Below are 18,661 nucleotides of genomic sequence, written 5' to 3'. Positions count from 1 at the left end.
AAGATGCAGTTTGAGGCAGTTTTATTATGTTTTTTTCCATACAAATTTTACAAATGATAAAAATTGGTTGTTATGAAATAGGAAGGAAAAACTTGTGTCTGCATGCTTTAGCTAATTTATGTGAATTCCTCAGATTGTTATTTTAACAATCACTAACCTTACTAAATGGCAATCAGGCCAAATTCTTGCACTTCATCTATAAATGCTTCCATTTGCAACCTCAACAACCTTCTCCAGTACTCTTCAACTCCAACTAAATGAGCATTCTCTTTCCCTTCCACCCTTCACTCCAGTGTGAGAGGCACAGGCTTCAGTTATCACAATCTGAAACAGGAACTCACTTCACAATGCCTTGACGCTACTTTGAAAAGCCACCTGAAAATCCGACTGTTCAAGGAGACTTCCTGGACCCCAAGTCCCAAGCTCCAAGTTAGCAGCTAATTCTTATTTGTAAAGACTCTGGGAAATTGCCCTATTAAATATTTTCCATAAGTCCAAGATGTTATTCGGCTCAATATCACACTAGGGATAAATTCAACAACTGACGCAACCTTATGGACACCAAAGTACAATCCTCAACATGAACAGTAGTTATCATTCTTAGTACATTAAAACTGAATTTATTAAATAGCATAATGGAAAATTATGTTGCTAGATAAATGCATAGATCTTAAGTGAAACTTTACCTGAATGCTTTAGCACTCTTACGAAATTCAACTGGATTGTTATGGCATCAAAGGGAAGTGACCAATTTGATATTGCCCACATTATGCATTGTTACAAGTTGAAACTATAGGTAGTGCATGTAATTGTCCATTCACTATTTTTCCTTAAGCATTTTTCAACGACTTTCATTCAAATATGTGAACAGTCAAAATCCAAATTTAAACAAAGAAATATGATGTTTTCCCTTGAATAACAAGCAGATAGATACGGTCATTGCCAATGTTCAAGTCTCATTGCAACATACAGGTTGGAACAGATACAAAAGTTTGTTTAACAAGGTGTGGCTCCATATCATGTAACAGAATTACAATCTGCAGTTAAATACAGCCTGCTGCATAGTTTGTGTCTCTAAAGTCTATTCAAGCCCTGAATGCAATGTCAACATAGCTGTTTCAGTAGTTTCCCCATTTTAAAAATAATCTTGTGCGGAGAACAAACTCCACATAACCATCATTAGTGCATGTACTCAAGAAGAAGGCAGAAGGAATTTTACTCAGAGCCATGAACATAGGAGATTCTCCCACTGTAGTTGCGACACCAGACTATCGTTATTCCTGACTTGGTAACAGGCTATCTAATCCTGCAGTAGTGCTGGATCCAATAACAAGTTATGGCAGGCCTTTCCCCTTCCAGTAAGGTAGTTTAGACATTCTTTTCCAGATTGACATTATTGAATTTTGGTTGTACCCAAGAGTTGCTCCCAAGGAAGTTGCAGACTGTGACAATCCACCACTTCGTTGAATTTGTCCCCATGAAGTATTTTTGTCAGTGTATTCACAGTATTTTCAGAAAATTTGTGGCTACAAAGTTACAAAAAAGACCTAAAGTATTTGTAACAAAAACAAAGATTATGTAAATAGCAAAACGTTATTTCAGGTAAAAAAGAATCTTCCGCTGCTGCAACAATAAAACAGAAGCCAGAGCACTTGTAAAAATTATAAAAGTTGCAAATAGCACTAAAGCTGAGATAATTAATATTATGAATGATTACTTGTTCATTCACAAGTGAAATACAGGCTATATTCCTTAACAAGCAGAGATAGCAAATGTAAACCTACACACTGCAAATACAGACAGATGAGGTGAAAGCCACAGTCAAACCAAATAAGCTCAAAAAATAGTCAGTTGCTACCTAATCAGAGTGCTGAAGGAAACAAGGAAGCAAATTTGTGAAATATTAGTTGAATTTGAGGGTAGTAATATAGATTCAGAAGAGAAATATCTTGCCTGTCTAACTAACTTTCTTGACGACTTGAAGAAGTAACATCCCAAGTAGGACCATGTAACTAAATTTCTGAAAGGCATTTGTCAGGATCATTCATAAATTGCTAATTGCAATTCTATCCTGAAGAATACAAGACAAAATCGGCAGAGTCTCTATTTTTTAGCAATACTCAAGTTCTGTACTATCAAAAACTTTAAAGTTACTTCACCATGTTCATCATATTAAGGGATTGCACTGCATTGGCTGAAAAATGCATTTTCTTTACATTACTCAGCATTTGGATGGGTGTCGGATTTGGATTTTTCACCCATAAACTCATTAATTCCCCTTGTACTTTCAAGCTATGATTGCCAATCAGATTAAAAACATTAAAAAAACAGAAGATTTATGACCAGAAGCATCCTTTATATTGGTTGGCAGATTTTCATTCAAACCTCTTTCTCAAATGTAGTGACATTACTGGCCCAAATTTCTTTTGAAATTTCCTTTGAGAATAGTCTATTATTGTGTTGCAACATGCTTCACTGAGGAAAGGTGAGGCTCCAGTTTTAGATCAGTTCTCCAAAGGTAGCTTTCTTCACCCAACCATTAGACAGAGACACTAAATAACTGGCAGTGTCTCCTCTTTTTTGAGCATTAAAAATCACATTACACCTGATCCCAATTGCAAACTTTTTTGCAAAGACCTGAAATTAGATCATGTGATAATCTATTCAGATAGGGACTGGTGCTTGATGCAGAAAAATCAATAGTGGGGACAAATGAATAAAATCAGAGAAAGTGGAGTCAGGTAACAAATAGCAAAATGGATAGCTAGCTTGTTGGAAGACAGAAAGCAGAGAGAAGTGGCAAAGGATATCTATTAAAAGTGGCAGAGAGTATAAAATGGAATCTTACTGTAACCAACACTGGATTGTAACCAACACTGGTATTGTTGACAAGTTATGCATATGGTTTAGACTTTGGAATCTAAAGCAGAATTTCTAGCTTTGTAGATGACATTCAATTGCAGGAAATCACAAAAAGACATTGTGGTAAATGTTCACAGTGTTTCATTATTTGGGAAGTCTAGGTTCTAAAGTAGAAGAACCATGTGTAGCTTTAGCTTGATTTTGAATTTTATATTATGTCGATGAAGAAGGGAAGGAGTGATTTCAGTTTTCAGTTTTATGCGTGGTATAGGGTTTCTGGAAATTTGTTTACACGTGTTGGATTGAGGCCTTTTAAAAACCTTTGAGGTGAACAATTCAATGCTTTAACAGAAAGTATATAAGACAGAAAATATGGGACTGATGCTAGCAACAAGGTGTCTTATGACACAGGAGCACAGAGACAGAAACAGATTCCCTTCAGAAAGAGAGAGCCATCCAGAATGGAAGTGAGTGTGTAGATTCCTTTCAGAGAGTGCGCAGGTTTCTGTCAGAAAGAAAATTAAGATTCAATCTTCAGAAAAAAGAATCTCAATGGAGTAGAACAGCAAAGGAATCTGGGACTAAAAGTAGTTATGCAGGTTAAAATGGCTATTAACAAAAAAGTGCAGATCACACTCTAGGCTTTATTTCAAGAGAGAAAAGTTATGCTAAACCTATATGGAACCTTGATACAAAAGCAAAATAATGTGAAGTCTGAAATAGAACATAGAAGAGTACAACATAGGAACAGGCCCTTCGGCCCACCATGTCTGTACACTCCATAGTGCCATTCTAGACTAATCCCATCTTGCCTGCGTATGGTCACTATACCCCTGTACCCTGCCCGGTCGTGTGTCTGTCAAAATGCCTCTTAAACATTGCTATCGTGTCTGGTTGTATCACCTCCCCTGAAAGCAAGTTTCAGGCACCTACCACCTTTGTGTAAAAATCTTACACTCTGCATCTCCTTTAAACTTGCCCTCTCTCACCTTAAATCTATGCCCTTCATATTTGACATTTCCATCATGGGCATTTCCACCTTATCCATGCCTTCCATAATTTTATATACTTCTGTCAAGTTGCCCCTCAGCCTACAACACTCTAGCAAAAAAAACCCTAAGGTTGTCCAACCCATGGAAGCTAATACACTCCAATCCAGACAACATTCTGGTAAACCTCTTTTGCACCCTCTCCAAAGACTCCACATCCTTCATATTATAAGGCAACCTGAATAGCACACAATATTCCAAATGTGGTGTAGCCAAAATCTTATACAGCTGCAATATTACTTGCCAGCTTTTGTAATCAATGCCCTGTCCGATGAAAGCAAACATGTCGTATACCTTCTTCTGCCCCGAGTGTAACAGAGCCCACAGTAGCCGCATTGGTCTGTACAGCCACCTACAGATTCACCCTGAGAGCGGAAGAGAATCATTCTCATCTGCAAGGGTCTACAAGTGATGTCTTCTTTAGCACCTTATCCACTTGTGTTGCCATGTTCAGGACTTGCACCCCAAGATCTCTCTGTATCTATTTATGGTATCAACGAGAAAAGTCACTTCATAGCACAATCCTGTGTAAACATAAACACAAGACTGAAGAAACTCTTCAAAGATCAGATTATTACAATGTAAGATGTTAATAAAACAAGTTGTCACTCCTATAAAAACACCAATGCTGGAAGTACTCAGCATCTGTAGAGAGAATCAAAATTAACAGACTGAATTTGACCAGGAACTGGCTAAGTGTCAATTTTTTTTAATTCTAGGGAGGGTTTTTTTTCATGTACACTAGTGGGATTTCTCATGCTATTTTTCCACCCCACTCATCGGATCTTCCCACTCACTAGAGGCAGAAGTACACACCACAGCTGGGACTGCTTGGGATTCCTGGTATCTTTTTCGTATTTAAAACACAGTTGTGCACAAGGTTAAGCATTGTCAATCCGGAGCTGCCCTGCACATTTCCTTGGTCTGCAGACAAAAGTAATTTGACACCTCAATTTTTTGGCAAGGACATGGAGGTGCTGTTGGACAGCAGGGGAGACCATGAGATCAGACCCTCCAAGTCTGGAATGCAGTTGCCTCCCAGTTCAGTGCAGTGTCAATAGTCCAGAAGAACGAATAGTGTTATGGACCAGACCAAAACCCCTGCAAATATATCAAGGAGATAGCAAATACCCTAACTTTTGTCTTATTTAAAGGTAATTGTAAGGTTCTGTGTTCCAGATGCACTTGCCTTTAAGCAAAACAAATTTATTTTTGCCTCCGATTAAAATACAAACAATTTCAAGACTTCATCTTTAAGAGAGTAACATTCTGGGATACACTGCGATTCTTCTACTATGTGTGCTTTTTAATGCAACTGCTTTATTTTTTCATCTTTTTGTTGTAATTCAACTAACCTCTCTGAATTAAAAATATCCACTTTGTCCTCCACCTGTTCTTGATTTTTTTCTCAACCATTCAATCAAACAAAGTTTCTGATAATTGTACTTCAACTTCCTTATGTTTATTCCTTGATTTCTCCTCCTGTTTTAACCTGTGGCTTTGTGACCTTGTTACCACACAATCAGGAAAAATCCCAGGGTATATTCCTGTAACATCTCAGTTGCGAAATTTTCCACTGGCTTTTCAATCACAGTAGGCATCACTCCCAGCTTTGATTCAGCAATGTCATTCCCAAGGAGAAACTGCACCTCCAGAACAGAGAATTTCTCTATCATTCCTACCATCACTTCACCACTTTTCACCGGACTATCCAACCTCATCTTATGCAATGGAACACATCTCTTCTCACTGTGAATTCCACATATTACCACCTTTTCTGGCAATACTCCTTCCAAAAGTACAAACCTTTTCATCTCTCACCATTAAAGCTTGACTTGCTCCTGTATCTCTTAACATTTTTATTTCTTTACCTACTCCTCCTGGTAGACAAAAACAAGCCTTGACAAAAACAAGCCTTACCAAAAACAGGTAATTTTTTAAAAGAGATCCGATACTTTATTGTTAACCAATCCCTGACCAGGCTATACATTCTATTGCAACACTTAGCTTCTGCTGAGATCTCCCCTAACCACTTTAACAAACCCCACAGGCTTATCCAGTATTACCACATCTATCTTCCCAGTGCTTTTCTTAAACCATCTAAAGTGCGACTTCAGGTGGCCCACTTTATTACAGTGAAAACACCTGAGGGTTTTTACTTTTCTTCCCCTCTCATGGATTGTCTTTTTAACCTGAGGTAAGCTATCTTTACTATCTTCAATGGGATCTCGTTTTCCCTTACTATCTGAGGATTTCTCTTTTCTGGAAATTTCCATCCCTGACAAATTGAAACTGATGTTGGAAGCCAAATTTTGACTGATGAACTAACTCATAATCAACTGCCATTTCTGCTGCGAATCCTGTAGTTTTAACTCGCTGCTCTTCTACATGAGTTCTCACTACTTCAGGAAGTGAATTTTTGAACTCCCCCAAAACAACAGTCTCTCTAAGAGTGTCACATGTCCAATGTTGTTTTCAATGCCATTATTCACCTATGAAAATTACCTTGTTTGATCCTTTCAAATTCTATGTACATTTGACCAGGTTCCCCCTTAAATTCCTAAAACGCTGTCTGTAGGCTTCTGGCACTAGTTTATATGCACTTAAGGTGGCTTTTTTCACCTCATCATATTCCCCAGATACCACCTCTGAAAGTGATGCAAATACCTCACTCGCTCTGCTTTTAATCATAATTCAAACTGTTTCATTTCCTTTTCATATCCAAGCTGTTTTATTATTTTGCTTTTTTGTTCCACTGCAATTATTTCTGTCTTTTACTTTTACCTCTTTTTTTGTTCTGCCAGGGTTATTCTTCCTTTTTCTTTTTCCCTTATCATTGCCTTTAATTCAAGCTGCTTCATTTGCAATTGAAATTTAGCCATTTCCGATGATTCTGAAAACATTCTAGGCAATTGTAAATGCAGAGCTATTGTTGCAATTATTTCCCCTTTCTGCACAGACACACACAACACCAACTTCAACTTGTTTGCCAATTTCAAAACGTTTGCCTTGCTCACTTTTTGTAAACTACCTTAAGTGACTTCTTCCACCCCCAGGAAACTCTTAGTGACTGAAAGAGCCATTACAAGGCACACCGTGTTTAAACCAACCGAATGCAACATCCAAATAAAACACCAGCTCTCACCACTCACTGCCTTTGAGTCCAATAACCCCAAATGTAACCTGGAATTAGAGGTTTAAAACCTAAGAGCACCCAATTTGTTATGGACCATACCAACTGCCACCCTGCCCGCCCCCCCACCCCGGCAAATATATCTAGGAGATAGCCTGGATCTCTTAACTTATCTAAAAGCAAGTATAAGGTGCTGTGTTCCAGATGTAATTCGATTGGTTACACTTCTCGGCTTTAAGCAAAACACACTTTATTCTTACTGCCAGTTAAAATACAAACAAAAGAAAGAACAATTGGTGTAACTTTATTGGAAAACTCAACAGAATAATAGATTATTTAAATACTAAACAGCAACTGTTTTGATATAGTAACATCCCATAAACACACAGTAGAAAATGGCAAATTCAGTAAAATAGATTGTCTCACATTTGCAATATTTCTCCAGTCCAGGAAGAAAGAATATCAAGAGAAAATTCTGGCAGAGATAGAGAAACAGATTCAACAGCCAATTTCATAACCCCAACAACTGCTGAAAGCTGAACTAAAACCCTGGTTCTGTGGGAGCCTGACACCACCCATTCATGTTGCTTCTTTTGTTCCAACTTACAGAAAAACCCCAAGGTTCACAAGCTGTTTACGTTATTGTATTGGAGGAGACAGCTTGCCAGCTATGGATCAAAAACCACTCTTCAAAGAAAAAAACCAGGACACAATACACTTTTTAAAGTCTTGGTTTTGTCACAGGAGCAATTCCACAAGAAGATCAGTGAGCTCCTGCACTCCACCAGAGTAAGTGTCACCATATTCTCCTTGCTACCTCACACTAAAGCTATCTCTGCTACAGCCACCCAACTCCTACCAAGGCTAATGGTTTACCACTCGCAGTAGTGCATACAACATCTCTTCTTGCTCACTCTCACCCACCCCACAATCCCCTCCAAACTACTAGCCTGTATGCCCTCTGCACTGCCTACTCACTCACTTGAGAAATCTCACCACATTTTCCCCATGTGCACCACTGCTGACAGCAGTGCCAGGCACTTTTATTGCTTTCAATCCCTTTCTTTGACTCATTCCAGGAGAAATTGGCCCATAATATTGCAGAGAGAGCCAAGACAAGTGGTAGTGTGCCCAACATTGGTCTTCTCTAACCATACAAGGAGAAGATCATTGCTCTAGCTGGTGAGAACCCCAACTGTTCATGTGACGACGCTGAAACCTCCATGTCCTGGCAACCAAGTAAGAATTATTGTCCATTGCTGTGGTAATCTCCCAGTACCACCACTGTGAATGTACTCTTAACATGCCCAAACATCTACCCATTGTTTCAAATCATTCGTTTGTCTCATGCAGGGCACCACAGTCTTCCTCATCCATCTCTGAGGAAGAAGCCACAGTTCCCTCAAAGAATACACTGGCAAGGCTGCCTCCTGCACCTCCACCAGTTCAGATACCGAGACGTAAATTAAATAAGACATGGGAGTATATCTTCATAAGCACATTACCGCTGTATCTCCGCAGCTGGTTGAGAAAGAAATGTCCCAGTCACTGGCACTCAGAGGAATTTGTAGGGCTAGATACCTGCTCAGCTGTATGCAGGAGAAAATCCCATGGTATTGGCAGTTAGCAACTTCAGACAAATGCACAAGCAAAACAGAAGGAGTGGGCAGATTTGTGGGAAGCACATGGTAAACTGATGCAATGTTTGGTCTACCGTTGTTGTTTGTACCTCGCTGCCTCTGGCATGTGAGAACCTGGCAGCCTTTATGGACAGGTTGTCTGCCCTACTTTAGAGCAAGTTACCTCTACCAGGACTGCAGCTAAACATAGTGGGAGGGAAAGGAAGAAAAACAGCTTCTGAAGGTACTTATGTGGCATGAGTGTAACTTCAATGTAAGTCCATTCTCACCTTTGTAAATATAAGTTCACTGTTCATCAAAAAGTAAGCAAAATGAGAGGATACCAATGCAACTATCAGCAATAATGGCGATGATGAATCTGTTTTCCAAAACAAAAGCCACATTGTTTTTAGCTTGAGAGATCTCGATTCATGTAAAGAGCAGTTTATTTCTGATGTCACAATTATGTTGAAAATGTCCTTCCAATTCCAGCCAGTTTAATCCATGGCTTTTCATTGGGGAAATATTAACTGTTACGGTTGATCTGTGCATTTGAGAAAAAAATACATTAGGGTAATGATCTTATCAACATTCTCAGAAACATCCCAAAGCACTTTGTATAGACCAAATCACTTTGAAGCATGTTTGATGCCGTTACATGAGAAAATTGCTGATGAATTTATCACAGTACAGTATCCATAAACACCACTGTGTTGAATGACTAGAATGCTGGCCAAGATGTTGGAAGTATTCCCTGTTCTTGTGTAAATAGTGCCTTGGGAAACTTAATATTCACCTAAGACACAGGCAGCTGGGGCCTTATTTTCATGTTTCATTTGAAGGACAGCATATCTTTTAATGGAGTATTCAATCAGCATTGCGAATGTCAGCTTCAATTCTAAATCTTCTTCAGAAAAATACTTTTCCTTTCTCATAATGATCACATGTGTGCATAACAGTATAAACTGTCTCTAATGGTGATTATTAGGACTGATTCCAGCTCTGTACTGAACAAAATTGGTCGTCCAATCCTTGTTGAGTCTGAGACATTGCCGTTTTGTTCAGATTGACTGTTCGAATACTCAGTGTAAACAGATGGCCTTATTGCAGAAAATATTTTATTTCAGAAACATTTGACTTCGTGCAATGATTTTGAAAATTGCGCTGGCCTAGTGACAGATCCTCACAGATACATTTCCAAGCAAAGTTTTATCATAAATGCAGAGTGGGAAATTACAAATGTCAACGTAATGGGAAAATGCAATTCAACAGAAAATGGTAACAGACTAAATATCTTATCTCCCTGTTGCCTTTCAAAACAAATGGATGTGGTAGGAAAAGTATATTTTTTGATTAAAGGAAAATAAATTGTCCTGAGCTGACTTGAATTATTTGCAAAATAATATTGTTCTATGATACACAAAAAGAAGGACAATTAATTATCGCCCCATCAATCAATGGCAAGTACTATAGAGCAGCACTTGCTTGGCAATAGCCTGCACACTGATGCTCAGATTGGGTTCTGACAAAGCCACTCAGCTCCTGACATCATCACAGTCTTGGATCAAGAAAGGAAAAGAACAGCTGAATTCCAGGGGTAAGATGAGTGACTGCTCTTGACATAAGCTGCAGTTGATTGAGTGTGGCATCAAGGAGCTCTTGCCAAAGTAGAATCAATGAAAATTGAGAGAGAGAACAACAATAGAGAATCTAGCCATTACCTCTTGACATTCTCTGCCGTTACCATCACAGATTTCTCCACTATTGACATCCTGCAGTTACCATTGACCAGAAACTGAACTAAACTCGCCATATATTTACAGTGGCTATCAGAACAGATCAGAGGCTAGGAATCCTGCTGTGAGAAACTCACCTTTTGACTTCCCAAAGCTTATCTACTGTCTACAAGGTACAAGTCAGAAGTGTGATGGAATACTGCCCTCCTGTCTAGATAACAGTAGCAACATTCAAGAAGCTTGACACCAATCCAGGACAATGCAGCCTACTTGATTGGCACCACAAACATTCAGTCCCTCCACCACTGATGCTCAGTCATTTGTATCATCTAAACGATGTACTGCAGAAATTCAGCCAGGTTCCAAACCTACCACCACTACCATCTAGAAGGACAAGGACAGCAGATACATGGGAACAGCACCACCTGCAAGTTCTCCTCCAATTCATTCAACATACTGACTTGGAAATATATTGCTGTTTCCTCAGGATCACTGAAGGGAATATTGGACAAAACATATAATGGACAACCTTGTGATACTATCCATTTTGTATTACCTAACAAAACAAATTTCAGTCCCTCACTAACAGGACTGTGGGTATACCTGCACAAAATGGTATGCCACGGTTCAAGAAGGAAGCTCACCACCGCCTTCTCTAGGGCAATAAGTGATGGGAAATAAATGCTGGCTCAACCAGCAGTGCCCACTCCATGAATGAATATTTTTAAAATCCTAGCACCTTGAATAATTTGTAAGTGTAATCCTCTCAGTTCTTTTAATAGTGATAGCTTTTATATTTTTGAAAATGATATTTCTGTCATATTACAAATGACATCCATCACAAATCAGGTTCTTTTGTTCTATTCCTAAGATATCCCTGTTGAATTAGAAAAGTTTATCTTTGTCTGGCATCTAATTATGACTGCTGTTTGAGATCAGATTACCTTGTATTAAAGAAATTAATGTTGCAGACATTCCTATTGCCCATCACAAGAAAATACAAGATGAAGAGTATGTGGATTGGGTGGGTCGTGGAAGGAATGGATGATGTGGTGGAATCTAGGGATTGGGTAAATGGGGGCAATTATATATGTGGGAAATGGGAGAGGGGATAATGTGAAGATCAAAGACAGCATCAAAGTAATTGGTTTTCAAGAAAGAGTTGAGAGACAGGGAGATTGCAAGGCAAGGTGAATTTTTGAAAACAATCATAGAAAACAGGGTAAAGTAGCAATCACAGGTAAAGCAGAGACATAGGGGAAAATAGTAATCCAGAATCAGAGAAAAGAAAGTCTGACACGGATATGCTGCGTAGGGTTACTGAATAGGGTGTGGACATAAAGTGTCATGTTTGCCTGATGTGTGGGTGTTTTTATTTGGTCGCCTTTGGAAATTTGATGAGCAAATTCACAAAGTCAAGACAGATGTTTACCCTTTGGTTATATAAGGGAGTCACAGTGATTCAAGTAATATATGATACATTGGAAAGAGCAGCTTTAGTCAAATTGTATTTTACCCTAATTCCTATTTCTAATCTTACTGAGGCACACCACAGAATCGCTCTTAACAAAGCCTCATTGTAGATGGGTTTGGCCAGGTTACACAAAATAAAGATCTTGTCAAAGCCAATCGATAGGAAATGTATTGTCATGGCCCAACTTGTTTTGTTCTTCTTGTTTTAAGGTGAATTGAAAAGTATTACAGAAATTTGTGATACTATCACATAAAATGGCCATTATATATTCTGTCCAATATTCCCTTCAGTAACTGTAAGGAGCAGCCGATCTGATCACATTCAAGCCAGGTATTTCTCCCATTATTACATGAACGTCCATTAAACCTATGGAAGGTGGGCTTCTTCAGTTACTGTTTTTTTCTACACAGATTTGCAATTTATCTAACATTAAGAAAATCTTTCCCCATGGTGATATCCAAGCCAACAACTTCATTGATTACAAAGGGTCATGACATAAAGGTTTAGGAGGTGATTCAGTACTCCTATTGGAAGCTATGATTGAAGGGCAAGGGAGGTGGGAAGAGGAAAGATACAGCTAACTTACCCTTCCATGAAAAGGTGAGGAGAAAATCTGGTAACTCAGTTCATGGGTTCTATGTAATTAGAGACTATTTGTATTCATTATCAGAATACTGTGTGACTAATTAGATTTCAAGTTTGGCATTATAAAACTAATCCTATACACATTGTGGATGCCCACCATTGCATTTTCTCCACACAATGATCTGTCAGGGGTGAGCATTAGTAAACCCATTTTATAGAATAGGAATTTCAGCATGAAATATTGGGAGACGAAAGAAACAAATGTCTACTTTGACTATTTTTAAAAACAGGATAACCTTTGAAAGGTTTTCATTTTTTAGATAAAGACAATGAAGATAATAAATTTCTGACCCTGCTTTCCCATCTCACAGGTGACCTAAATAGCAAGTAAAGTTGGGCGGTGTGATGCATGTGGCTAAGTGACTTCTTGGAGAAAACATTGATGGTGAATAATTTTGTGATACGTTTCCTCAGACTGGCTCCAAAAATCCTGGGGAGCCCTCTTGCTAATGTAAATGTGGCACAGCAAGATTACCACCTGTTCCAGTCAAAATCTGGAGAATCTGTTTCAAACGTTCAAACATTGTGTTGAATCATTTGCATGATCAGCTGAAATACCCTAGACCCTTTTCTTGTCGTCAGCTTTGCACTGAATCCTCTAAAGCTGTACCATGTTGCAGCTGTACAAAACTCTGGTGCGGCCGCACTTGGAGTATTGCGTACAGTTCTGGTCACCGCATTATAGGAAGGATGTGGAAGCATTGGAAAAGGTGCAGAGGAGATTTACCAGGATGTTGCCTGGTATGGAGGGAAGGTCTTATGAGGAAAGGCTGAGGGTCTTGAGGCTGTTTTTGTTAGAGAGAAGAAGGTTAAGAGGTGACTTGATAGAGACATACAAGATGATCAGAGGATTAGATAGGGTGGACAGTGGGAGCCTTTTTCCTCGGATGGTGATGGCTAGCACGAGGGGACATAGCTTTAAATTGAGGGGTGATAGATATAGGACAGACGTCAGAGGTAGGTTCTTTACTCAGAGAGTAGTAAGGGCGTGGAATGCCTTGCCTGCAAAAATAGTTGACTCGCCAACTTTAAGGGCATTTAAATGGTCATTGGATAAACATATGGATGATAATGGAATAGTTTAGGTTAGATGGGCTTCAGATTGGTTTCACAGGGCGGCGCAACATCGAGGGCCGAAGGGCCTGTACTGCGCTGTAATGTTCTATGTTCTATGTTCTAAAGGATACAATGACAGAATTCTCAGCAGATGTCAGTTACTTCCCAGATCCCTTGATATGGGCAAGTAAGGTACAACATTAGCAAGTAAAACCAGGGTCAAGGAGTTGTATGTCCTTATCCTGTTCCTATTTCTTATGGTGCCCCCCGTTAAATCAGGAAACACTCAAAGAGGCAGTGAAGTTCTGGGGCAACTGGGTTCCACCCTGAAATCTTGGTCTTCCCAGGTGGAAACTTTGCTTTCTATCCTCCTTGTTCCAGAAGTTTTAGGGTTACTGTTTTTCAAATGGGATAAACTAGGCTGGGAAATGAACTAACTAGATTAACATTGCAGTTATGAGACACATTTACAAAGAGATGTTTTTATAATGCTTTGGTTTTGCCTCACATTTCAACACTGCTATTCATTGGTGGAATTTCACAGTAGTGTTAGTTTAGTCTGTATTTGCTTCGTAATTGGCAAATGTAAGGAAATATTAAAAACATTTACTGTTAGCTAAGCATCAAGGCTGCCAAATGCTGACCTTCTGATAGTATTGCTGAACCAGCAGGGTGGAAACTTTATTCCAATTTTTTTGCACTCAAACATGAGGTGTTGATCAATTTGAAACGTTTGTATTTTAATTTCAGACGTTGAGTCAGATTTTAAGAATGGACTGAATGAATGTTTCATTCCAACTTTAATATCTCTACATGTTTCCACTCACCTAACCCTAGAAACTAATTTTCCATAATTAAAGTCTTTTTTATTACTTTTTCACACATGGAAAATTTTCCCCTCCCACTGGCTAGAAATTATTTATTGAAACTCTTCAATACTGACTTTATATTACCACTCATATCTGTTGAAGTCTAGGAGATAAAATGGGAAAAACAGGGTTTTGAAAGCTTGCTGCTAACATAAGGGAGCCAGGTTAGATTGGATTAATGTGGAGACCTGGTGCATACACTCCAGGGTCCCTGAATTTGAACAGAATAGACTATAGTTAGAAATGGATATCCTAGCATTTTAGTATTCTCAGTCTCACTAGGTTTGTGTTTTAATTTTGTATTTCCCTCTATTTCCTGAACACTCTAACTAGACTGCAGTTCTTCAGTACCCCATTCAAGAAGACACTAGTCATGTGCATCTCAAGATAGTCGAGTGTCAACAGACCTGTTTGAGTCCTCACTGAACAGCCGCACATACCAGCACTATCACTGGTTTGCAATCTCTGATTCATTTGCTTCCTTTTCCTAACCTGGATGCAGTTTGACCCTTGCTAAACAGGGGCTGCAGTTAATATGAAATAAAGAACTGTCCTCGTACATTCGTGCTCTGATCTGATTTGTCCAACTACCACTTTAACTTATATGTGGTAAGGACAATCACCTCAAGATAACAGAAACTCATATGCAGATTGGACTTGATGGGTTTGGAGCCTAATTTGCTTTACAAACAGAAGTTTGAGTGGGGCACTAGTGGGCACCAGGTCAAAACTGAAGTATGCAGGAACCTGAAGAGTCTTAGCAAAATTATATTGTAAAATGCAATTTTTAAAAAAATTCCTGTTGGGTTAGGATGAACAAGAATTTTTTTCACATTGAACAAAGAATGTTTAAGCCTCCATTGCCCTGGATTTCCGCTCTCTGTGCCTACTCAAAAGTATTCCTTTTCCCATTAGCTCATACTGGCCTGCTTAATGGTGGAAGCTTCCAGCCAGCTAATTTTAATAAGCAAACATTTGCTTCCTGTCGACCTTGTAGGGATTTTATGGCAGAGTGCAAGTGTTCCTACTACTGGGCTAGCAGACCCAGTTTCAAGTCCAAACTCCTCCAGAGATGTGTAGTAATATTGCTGAGCAGGTTGATTAGGAGGTAAAGAAAATCCCGTTGACCTTGGTACCGTTCTGACGGGGAGGATAATGGCATGTGAGCAAGACATTGTCATTAAAACTGATGCAAGCTACAGCTATTCCTAGAAGGATACAAAGCTCAATTTTTTCTTTGTTCCTATTCAGGAATTAAAATCAAGCCTTCTCATGCAATGTTTCTTAAGCTATGCTTGATGATGTGTGCAAGAACATTCCTTTAGGAATTCTCTCAAACTCCCTCTCTCAGCATAAAAACAATTGCATTCTGATCACAAAACCCCTTTTGGATTGCTATCATTTTGCACTGTCTAAAAGGGAGATAATTCCGACAAACTCTAAGGGCTGAATCTTAAGTTTTTTGGGCAAAGTGCAAGTTGCATTGATTTTCTTTTGCTACAAGGCCAAGCCATATTTCTTGCCATTTCATATCAAACATGACTCATTAATTACCTACCCTGTCCCATGTCACCTCTCACACCTGATTACATCCCCATGCTACCCCTCGCCAGAACAACTCTCCACTCACATTACATCTGCTGAAGATAGGGAGCTCTCTTGCACCATACCATCGCTGCTGTGTACCTGGACAAACATTTGGCAATCCATCATTATCCCTCATTGGCAGCATAATGGCAACCACAAATCCATGTTGTTCAGAGCACATAGCCCACTTAGCTCCCTTGTTTATATAATCCCATTCCCTTGTCACTGCATGAACCACCATGCTAATCTAAACTCTCCCTCTCTCTCTATACATCACCACTGCTCTGTCCCCAATATGTACAGTAGACATACATCTTGTCATTCTCCAGTAGGGAAACATCACTTACAGGCAAGCTGTTGGACAATTTGACATATAAGCTTTATTTAAAGCCTGCAAAAGAGAACACAGACAAAACCAATAGAGCCTGAAGTTCAATGCACAATGCAAACCAAATGCTGGCACCATGACTAATGTCTGTTTTACATTCCATGATCGTCTACTGCACTTAGCTTTCATCTATTGGAACCAAGTGTCGATCAGGTTTGAAGTGCCTGAGGCAGCTGAGCTCCGTCATGGACAAGGACAGCTTCCTCCTCCCCAGTGTCCTCATCCTCCCCCTCAGAGGACAGCTGTGACCTCTTCCTTAGTTGATGTTCTTTGTTCCCCATTGTTGATCTTGCATTTGCTGTTGGCCTTTCTTGGGAAGGCAGCCTCAGGGAACATCATCCCAACAGCAGCAGGAGCAGGAGGCCAAGTAGAAATGACCTATGATAGCAACACACGGAGAGAAAGACAGGTCTCAGAAGAAGTCTTTGGTATCGTACTCTGCAGAAGAGAGCTGCACACACTTCTCCATACAATGAGACATGTTGCATCTCAATGATGAGAGACATGTCTCCCTCAATCATTCAGCTTCAGCCTCGCACAAACTTGGCGAATTTGTCATGCTGGCTGAGTGATCAACACATTACATCAAAAGAGAGTGTCAGCTGCGCTCTGACCCCCTTCCCACCCCAATCATTCAACTTCTCATTGCATTGTAATAGACCATCATTAAACCAATGCAACAGATGATGAGATTACTGTCTCCACCTCCCATAGCACTGTTGGAAGGCCTTTGGCCAGCATTGGCTTCTTTTTTAAGTCATTGCTGCTAAGTTCAACATAATTGAAATGCCAGTGTTCAATTTGCAAAGACCAGTGGCATGGTGCAAATCATCTTTGACCAGTATTTGAACCCTAAGCATATTCACTCAGCATGCTTTGCAAATGGACAATGAAATGATTACAAATTAAATGTAACTGGAGTTTGTAATCGGCAGCTTCATGTATTTGCTCCTTCAATGTCCTGGTGTTCAGCAGACATGGATCCTGCACTTTCAGCCATCAAAGCAATACTGATTTTGCCCACCCTTGGCATTATCCCAGCCATTGTCCAGATGCACATCACATCTAGAGAATAGAAAGTGATGGCAAGTAACAGAACTTGTGGTGAAAACCATCAGCACTAGGGCCTACCTAGTTGCCAGGTACCTTCACAGAGATTAGATATCCCCTTTTCCCTTGCACTAGCCGACAGCACATTTCCACCCTCACATCTGCCCAACGTGGAGACCAACACATTGAGCTTGCTCTCCAACTGTTCTCCCTGCTCCATGGACCCCGACATTGCACCTTCATGATGCCAATCCTGCACCTTTATGCTGTCCCTGGGGACGCCACAGTGGTAGTCATAGCCAATAAATCCTCTTCCCTTAATCCACCATGTTATCTAATGCTCTATACGCCTTAAGTTCTCAAACTCCATCATGATCGTTGTCCCCACACATTCACATGCCTTTGATTCTGTGCCCAACACCCTTAACTCCCCAACCCCTTTTGGCAGGGATGCTGCAACTTGGAGTTGTGGTTTTTGATATTGCTAGTAGATATTGTAAGAAGAAGCATTGATCCCTTAACTACAAGCTTTTTCAAAATTGCATGTTTAAAAGACAGTAGTGTTCAGTGCTGTGGGAATCTGAAGCCTCCTTGTGGGGAGGGGGATACCTTCAAGACAAAAGCTTCCATTGCAGATAACCAACTGTCTATGCCCATCTCCGGTGCGTAAGTGGAACATAATTAACACATTTTTCAGCATGTTGTAACTTCCAATTCTATTGTGTTTTGTTTTCTTAGAGACCAGTTTATCTCTGCAGAAGATTATAAAACAGTAGTTGCCAATCCAGGCCTATCAGGAGGTGCGTGGAATGTTAATTTTGACTGACTTTAGCTTCTGAGAATTTTCTGGAAAGTTGTTGCTAAGGCCATTCACATGATCAAAGCAGTCATTGTAATTGGACAGTTTAATGTGCTTTTAAAACAGTCACGAAATATGTACAGATATGTATTAATATTTATTTTTAGATATTTTCTGATACCCTGTTCAGAGATGTTATTACACATTCTGGAGCAGGTGGGAAAGAGACACTACCATTATATCCATAAGAGCTCTAATGTTTGTTTCTATTTTTCCTTAATCAGGTAACAATTGCACATTTCCTTCCCTAAAGGACAACAGTGAACCAGATGGGTTTTATGACAATCAACAGCGGTTACGTGGTAATCATTTGACCAGGAGTGTGGGTCTACGA

This window comes from Rhincodon typus, chromosome 10 (assembly GCF_021869965.1).
Source record: "Rhincodon typus isolate 14 chromosome 10, sRhiTyp1.1, whole genome shotgun sequence".
Taxonomy (NCBI): Eukaryota; Metazoa; Chordata; class Chondrichthyes; order Orectolobiformes; family Rhincodontidae; genus Rhincodon; species Rhincodon typus.
Note: the sequence above shows the minus strand (reverse complement) of the source record.